This window comes from Cajanus cajan, chromosome 4 (genome assembly GCF_000230855.2).
Source record: "Cajanus cajan strain Asha chromosome 4, NIPB_CcT2T_4, whole genome shotgun sequence".
Lineage (NCBI taxonomy): Eukaryota > Viridiplantae > Streptophyta > Magnoliopsida > Fabales > Fabaceae > Cajanus > Cajanus cajan.
Window position 1 is genome coordinate 73,289,419 of NC_138520.1, and position 8,264 is coordinate 73,297,682.

The 8,264-nt window shown below is 41.4% G+C and overlaps 1 non-coding gene across 1 annotated transcript; it reads right to left on the bottom strand.

Annotated features, from left to right (window-relative positions):
- Positions 1 to 3,342: 3,342 nt before the first annotated feature.
- On the bottom strand, positions 3,343 to 3,448 carry LOC145957659 (small nucleolar RNA R71). Its single transcript, XR_014433702.1, has one exon. It is a non-coding gene; the product is annotated as a small nucleolar RNA R71 (small nucleolar RNA).
- Between the last annotated feature and the right edge of the window lie 4,816 nt (positions 3,449 to 8,264).

Below are 8,264 nucleotides of genomic sequence, written 5' to 3' on the forward strand. Positions count from 1 at the left end.
GACCGAGATGGTACACCTCCCTTCAAGCCCTGACTTTACGTTGTATTGACGCAAAACTATTATTATTTTATTAAGCGTATTACTAGATTTCGATTCACTGATCATCATTATGCATTATGTGGGAGAGAATAACCGAGACATTCGTCGATATCATGAATAATGGAGAAAATAAACTAAGTTAACAAATTTCATTTTGGTATACCATGTCATCCAAATTCCGATTTGGAGAAAATAAACTAAGTTAAAAACTCCATTTTTGGTATACTATGTCATCCAAATTCCGATTGGAAGAAAATAAACTAAGTTAAATTTTTTTTTTGGTATACCATGTCATCCAAATTTCGATTTGGAGAAAATAAACTAAGTTAAAAACTCCATTTTTGGTATACCATGTCATTGTTAAGTCTCAATTTTACCTCTTTTTGGATGAGACTTATACAAGATTTAATGATCAAATTCTTCCATTCTTTGTATCATTGCAATATAATTGTTCTCATTTTGGTTATTTTGTATATGCAGGTATTCAAGTAGAGAATTGAGGATAACAAGGCCAAAGGAGTGGAAATCAAAAGAATTAAGGAGCAGAGCAGGCAACCACGCCGATATGTGGGAGAGAATAACCGAGACATTCGTCGATATCATGAATAATGGAGAAAATAAACTAAGTTAACAAATTTCATTTTGGTATACCATGTCATCCAAATTCCGATTTGGAGAAAATAAACTAAGTTAAAAACTCCATTTTTGGTATACTATGTCATCCAAATTCCGATTGGAAGAAAATAAACTAAGTTAAATTTTTTTTTTGGTATACCATGTCATCCAAATTTCGATTTGGAGAAAATAAACTAAGTTAAAAACTCCATTTTTGGTATACCATGTCATTGTTAAGTCTCAATTTTACCTCTTTTTGGATGAGACTTATACAAGATTTAATGATCAAATTCTTCCATTCTTTGTATCATTGCAATATAATTGTTCTCATTTTGGTTATTTTGTATATGCAGGTATTCAAGTAGAGAATTGAGGATAACAAGGCCAAAGGAGTGGAAATCAAAAGAATTAAGGAGCAGAGCAGGCAACCACGCCGATATGTGGGAGAGAATAACCGAGACATTCGTCGATATCATGAATAATGGAGAAAATAAACTAAGTTAACAAATTTCATTTTGGTATACCATGTCATCCAAATTCCGATTTGGAGAAAATAAACTAAGTTAAAAACTCCATTTTTGGTATACTATGTCATCCAAATTCCGATTGGAAGAAAATAAACTAAGTTAAATTTTTTTTTTGGTATACCATGTCATCCAAATTTCGATTTGGAGAAAATAAACTAAGTTAAAAACTCCATTTTTGGTATACCATGTCATTGTTAAGTCTCAATTTTACCTCTTTTTGGATGAGACTTATACAAGATTTAATGATCAAATTCTTCCATTCTTTGTATCATTGCAATATAATTGTTCTCATTTTGGTTATTTTGTATATGCAGGTATTCAAGTAGAGAATTGAGGATAACAAGGCCAAAGGAGTGGAAATCAAAAGAATTAAGGAGCAGAGCAGGCAACCACGCCGGGCGCAATTTATAATTGCGCCGGGCACAATTCAAGGCAGAGAGCACATTGAGCATCAGGGGAAGCTCGCGCCGGGCGCGAAGTATAACGCGCCGGGCGCAATAACCCTAATCTGTTTCCTCAGGCTGCATAAAAGAAAAATTTCGAGGGTTTTCTCCCCCATTCACACATTGGGCGCGTTTTGGGAGCTGTAGAAGGGATTCTCGGAGCTTGAAGCCGTTCGTGTGTGGGTCATTCCTTCGGTTCTTCCTTTCCTCTTCCATCTCTATTTTAGTTTTCCCCTCTTTGTTTTGAGAGGTTCTATCCATTGTATTGGGGTTTTGATGTAACCAACAAACTCTATTGTAATCCTTTTGTGTTTAATGTTATATATGTTTTGTTCCATTCCTTGTTGTGTATGATTCTATGCTTAATGCTTGTTTTGGCTTGATTACCCTTTGCATGATTTAAGATTTCATTGAGTATTGGGAAATATCCTTGAAACTAGTTATGAACATATGCCTAGTGGGAATTGTACCTAGGGATAGGGCTTGACCCATTAGTAGTCTTAAAACCCTAACCGGTAATGCGGGTAGAGGTATTGAGTACTCAAGGGATTGATATTCAATATTTTGCACCTAGGCTCTTTCTCTAAGGAATTAGGTCTGAGTAAATTTATGGTTGACTGAACAATGAATTCAACAAGAGATTAAGGGTACATTAGTGTTACGTTCGGTGAAATCTGAACCCCACAACCTCACATTACCACAATACCATTCCTTACCTTTTCCACTCACAAAACAATATTTGTTTACAGTTTTCATTCCAATAGTCACAACTTGGCATTCACTGCACAAACTATGAAATTGGAATTATTCTTTAGTCACGAATAGTCAATAAATGCTTATATTACCTTCTAATCCCTGTGGATACGATATTTTTACTACTTGTACGGCCGGTATACTTGCCGTGTTTGAGTCCGTTGAGGGAAGTAACCTAATCTATAATTATAAATAAAAGTACTTCAACGGAAATCTCAACAAGTTTTTGGCGCCGTTGCCGGGGATTAGAATGGCGATTTAGTATTTATAGCTATTTGTGACTTGTTCCTTTACTTTTATTACTAATTTCTATTTCAGCAACAAATTCTTTGGGCTGACTTGTGCACTCTAGTCTTTGGTTTTCTCTTGTATGCAAGGTACTATCCGAACCAGAAGTACTGTTTCTTCTGAGCCATTGTTGAACGATCCTGAGATTGAACGCACGGCAAGGAGGAATAATAGCAATAGGAGGAGAAGGAGGACTAGAGCAAATCCAGTTAGCCAACCAACCATTCAGTTTCCTGAAGCTTTTGTTTCTGACATTCCTGAGTTCACTATGGAAGGTGGAGAGGGTACTCACAATGACAATCACAACCGGAGGCGCACTATAGGTGATACTTTCACTTACACTAGCCCGAGGGAGTTCTCAAGCATTGTGAGGCCTACAATGAACGACAAACTAGCAGAAATGAAGCCTGCACTGCTACAGCTTATCAGTTCTCATCAATTTTCTGGCCTGGATCATGAAGACCCACACACTCATCTCTACACTTTCTATGAGTTGTGTGGTTCAGTTGGAGTTTCTGGGGCTGATGAAGAGGCACTTTTCATGAGGTTGTTTCCATTTTCTCTGAATAGTAAGGCTAAGGCTTGGCTTCATTCTCAGCCAAACCAAAGCCTGACAACTTGGAAGGATGTGGAGACCAAATTCTTAGCCAGGTTTTTTCCCCCATCCAAGAACACTGAAGCCAGAACTGCTATTGCTACTTTTGCTCAAGGTGCTGATGAGCCACTATGTGAAGCATGGGAGAGGTACAAATCATTGTTGAGGAGGTGCCCGAATCATGGTTTTGAGGTGGAGCTTCAAGTTCAAACTTTCTGTAATGGGCTACAACCTCAAACCAAGATGATATTGGATGCTTCTTTTGGAGGGTCAGTCATGTTCAGAACTGCTGAAGAAGCTATCACAATCATTGAGTCCATGGCTTCCACAGACTTCAGGAGCCAGCATGGTAGAAGTTCTTCAACCAAGAGAGGAGTTTTGGAGTTGAGTACTCAAGATGCGGTGTTGGCTCAAAACAAGATACTTTCCCAACAAATTGAAGCTTTGAATCAACAGATGGCCAAGCTTCCTCAACAACTTCGAGCTATGCACTCTAATGCTCCTCCTATGCAACAAGTGATGGCATGTGATTTTTGTGGAGGTGACCACCTTAATGGTCATTGTGCCGGATCTTCTGATCCCCAAGGTGCAGAAGTGAATTACATGGGTAATCAAGGGCGGCAAAATTTCTCTCAACATCCCTATCCGCAAAATTCAAATCAGGGGTGGAGAAATAACTATGGTGGAAACAAACCAGACATGAATGCTTCATCAAGTAGCAGACCTCCACATCAACACCAACACTCACCTTTGTATGAGAGAACCACCAAGTTGGAAGACACGTTGCAACAATTCATGCAACTGTCTATGTCCAACCAAAAGAACACTGATGCCTCAATTAAAAATTTGGAGATACAGGTGGGGCAAATAGCAAAGCAGCTAGCAGAGCAGCATAAAGGTTCTTTCTCAGCCAACACTGAACAAAACCCGAAGGGGCACTTGAATGTAGTATCTACAAGGAGTGGTCGGGAGTTTGTGGTGAAGGGGAGCGAGAAGAATGATGAGAGCAAGGAGAAGAGTGACACAGGCAAAGATGATGATGATAGTGTTGATGAAGAGATCATCTTAGAGGGCCCAGGAGTGTGGAGAAGGAGTGGAGGAAGTGAGTCGGTTGTAGAGAATAAAGAAAAAATTGAAAATGACAAAAAGAAGGAGAAAGAAAAAGAACTTGAAAAAGAGAAAGAAAGAATCAGTAGAGAAAAGAATAAGGCACCCATGGAGGAGAGGAATATTGTGAAGGTGCCACCCACCAAGAGCCTACCGTATCCTCATGCACCTTCAAAAAGTGATAAGGAGAGGCAATATGCTCGGTTCTTGGAGATTTTCAAGACCCTGCAAATTAACATTCCGTTCTCCGAGGCATTAGAGCAAATGCCTACATATGCCAAGTTCATGAAAGAGCTCCTCACCAAGAAGAGAAAGTATTTTGAAGAGGAGACCATTACATTGGAGGCGGGGTGTAGTGCCATTATTCAGAAGATGTTGCCAACAAAATCCAAGGACCCTGGTAGTTTCACTCTCCCAGTCACTATTGGGAGTTTAGCTATTGGGAAGGCTTTGCTTGATTTGGGGGCTAGCATCAATCTTATGCCCTTATCTATGCTTCAGAGGATTGGCGATTTGGAGGTGAAGCCTACTCGCATGACTTTGCAGTTGGCGGATCGATCTGTGAAGTATCCTCATGGCATTGTGGAGGATGTTCTGGTGAAGGTGGACCGTTTCTTATTTCCCGCTGATTTCGTGGTGATGGATATTGAAGAGGACGTTGATGTACCTCTCATTCTTGGCCGACCATTCATGAAGACTGCAAGAGTTCTAATTGATGTGGATGATGGGAAGCTTAAGGTGAGAGTGAATGATGAAGAGGTTAACTTTGATGTGTTTGATGCCATGCACTACCCCAAGGACAAGAGCAGTTGCTTCCGGGTTGATGTCATTGATGAACTTGTTGAAGACTCCAGGAAGCATATCTCTTTCACTAACTCTTTGGAAAAAGTCTTAGTCAATATGGTTGAATACCTCCATGAAGAAGAAGATAGAGAGGTTGAGGCATGTTTGAGGAGCCTTGACTCATATAAGGAGGTGACACCGGATTCAGTGCACATGGAAGATTCGAAGGATGATGGGGAGGTGATCACCCCGAAGCTAGAGTTGAAGATACTCCCTTCTCATCTAAAGTATGTGTTTCTAGATGAAGGTGGAAGCAAGCCGGTTATCATAAGTAGCTCCTTATCCCCATTGGAGGAGGAGAAACTTGTGAGAGTTCTGAAGTTCTATCAAGGGGCAATTGGTTGGTCTATTTCTGATCTCAAGGGAATTAGCCCAGCTTATTGCATGCATAAAATATTTATGGAGGATGAGTACAAGCCGGTTGCTCAACCACAGAGGAGGCTTAATCCTGTGATGAAAGAGGTGGTGAAGAAGGAAGTGATTAAGCTGTTAGATGCCGGCATGATCTACCCTATTTCTGATAGTGCATGGGTGAGCCCTGTGCAAGTAGTTCCAAAGAAGGGTGGCATGACGGTGGTTCGGAATGAGAAAAACGAGCTGATTCCTTCTAGAACGGTCACGGGGTGGAGAATGTGTATTGATTATAGGAAGCTAAATAAGGCTACCAGGAAGGATCATTTCCCACTCCCATTCATGGATCAGATGCTTGAGAGATTAGCTGGTCAAGCTTATTATTGCTTTCTTGATGGGTATTCAGGTTACAACCAGATTGTGGTGGATCCGGAAGATCAGGAGAAGACCGCTTTCACTTGTCCTTTTGGTATCTTTGCTTATCGGAAAATGCCATTTGGATTGTGCAATGCTCCTGCAACATTTCAACGATGCATGCTAGCTATATTCTCCGACCTGGTGGAGAAGAGCATTGAGGTCTTCATGGACGATTTCTCCGTGTTCGGGTCTTCATTTGACAAATGCCTGACTAATCTTGAAGTGGTGCTTAGAAGATGCTTGGAGACCAACCTTATACTCAACTGGGAAAAATGCCATTTCATGGTGACCGAGGGAATAGTTCTGGGGCACAAGATTTCTCACAAGGGCATTGAAGTTGACCCAGCCAAAGTGGAGGTAATAGAAAAACTTCCTCCACCCATCAATGTCAAAGGTATTAGGAGTTTCTTAGGGCATGCTGGCTTTTACAGGCACTTTATAAAAGATTTTTCAATGATAGCCAAACCCCTGAGCAATCTCCTAAACAAAGACACTCCTTTTTGTTTTAACGATTCTTGTATGAAGGCTTTTGAAGCTTTGAAGGCTAGACTCACCTCTGCACCCATAATCACTGCACCAGATTGGAAACTGGATTTTGAACTCATGTGTGATGCTAGTGATTATGCGGTTGGGGCAGTCTTAGGCCAAAGAAGGACTAAAATTTTTCATGCCATTCACTATGCTAGCAAGGTTTTAAATGAGGCACAAATCAATTATGCCACTACTGAAAAAGAGTTGCTAGCCATAGTGTTTGCATTGGAAAAGTTTCGGTCCTATTTGATTGGTTCCAAAGTGGTTGTGTTCACAGATCATGCAGCCATTAAATACTTACTCACCAAACCGGATTCCAAGCCAAGACTCATTAGGTGGATTCTTCTGCTTCAAGAGTTTGATTTGGAGATAAGAGATAAGAGTGGCAAGGAGAATCTGGTTGCTGATCACCTCTCAAGGCTCATAAATGATGAGGTGACCCTGAAGGAGAGGGAGATCTTGGAGGAATTTCCTGATGAGAAGTTGTTCATGGTGCAAGAGCGACCCTGGTTTGCTGACCTGGCAAACTTCAAGGCAGCTGGAGTAATCCCTGAAGATTTCACATGGCACCAGAAAAAGAAATTCCTCCGTGATGCTACCTACTACGTTTGGGATGACCCTCACTTGTTCAAGATTGGTGCAGACGGCCTATTGAGGAGGTGTGTCTCAAGAGAGGAGGCCAAGAGTATTTTGTGGCACTGTCACAACTCCCCCTATGGAGGTCATTTCAATGGAGAGAGGACAGCCGCCAAGGTGCTTCAATCTGGATTCTATTGGCCAACACTCTTTAAAGATGCCCATAGTCACACCAAGCAGTGTGACAGTTGTCAAAGGGCCGGAGGAATCACAAGGAAGCATGAGATGCCCTTACAGAACATGCAGGAAGTTGAGGTGTTTGATTGCTGGGGCATAGATTTTGTTGGTCCACTGCCTTCGTCCTTCACAAATGAGTATATTCTCGTGGCGGTGGACTATGTCTCAAAATGGGTTGAAGCCATTGCTACACCCAAAGCGGATGGCAAAACAGTGGTGAAGTTCCTCAAGAAGCACATATTCAGCAGATTTGGTACCCCCAGGGTACTTATCAGTGATGGAGGTTCACACTTCTGCAATACTCAATTGGAGAGGGCTCTAGAACATTATGGAGTCCATCATAAGATTGCCACCGCCTATCACCCTCAAACCAATGGGCAAGCTGAGGTCTCTAACAGAGAGATCAAGAGGATTCTGGAAAAGACTGTTTCAGCTTCAAGGAAGGACTGGTCTACAAAGCTTGATGAAGCTCTATGGGCTTATAGAACCGCCTTCAAATCTCCAATTGGTCTCACTCCATTTCAGTTGGTGTATGGAAAAGCTTGCCATCTTCCTGTGGAACTGGAGCACAAAGCTTATTGGGCTTTGAAGCTGTTGAATTTTGATCCTCTCAGCACCGGTGAGAAGAGGAAGCTGGAGCTGCATGCTCTTGATGAATTGAGGCTCCAAGCCTATGAATCATCTAAGCTCTACAAGGAGAAGGTCAAAGGCTATCATGACAAGAGAATTTTGAAGAGAGAGTTCAGGGCAGGCCAGTCTGTGCTTCTGTTCAATTCCAGGCTCAAACTCTTTCCTGGAAAACTGAGATCAAAGTGGTCTGGCCCTTTCAGAGTTAAGGAGGTGAAACCCTATGGTGCCATAGAAATTGAAGATCCTGAGGCACAAAGAAGTTGGGTTGTGAATGGACAGCGGTTGAAACCCTACTTGGGTGAAGAGGTCGAA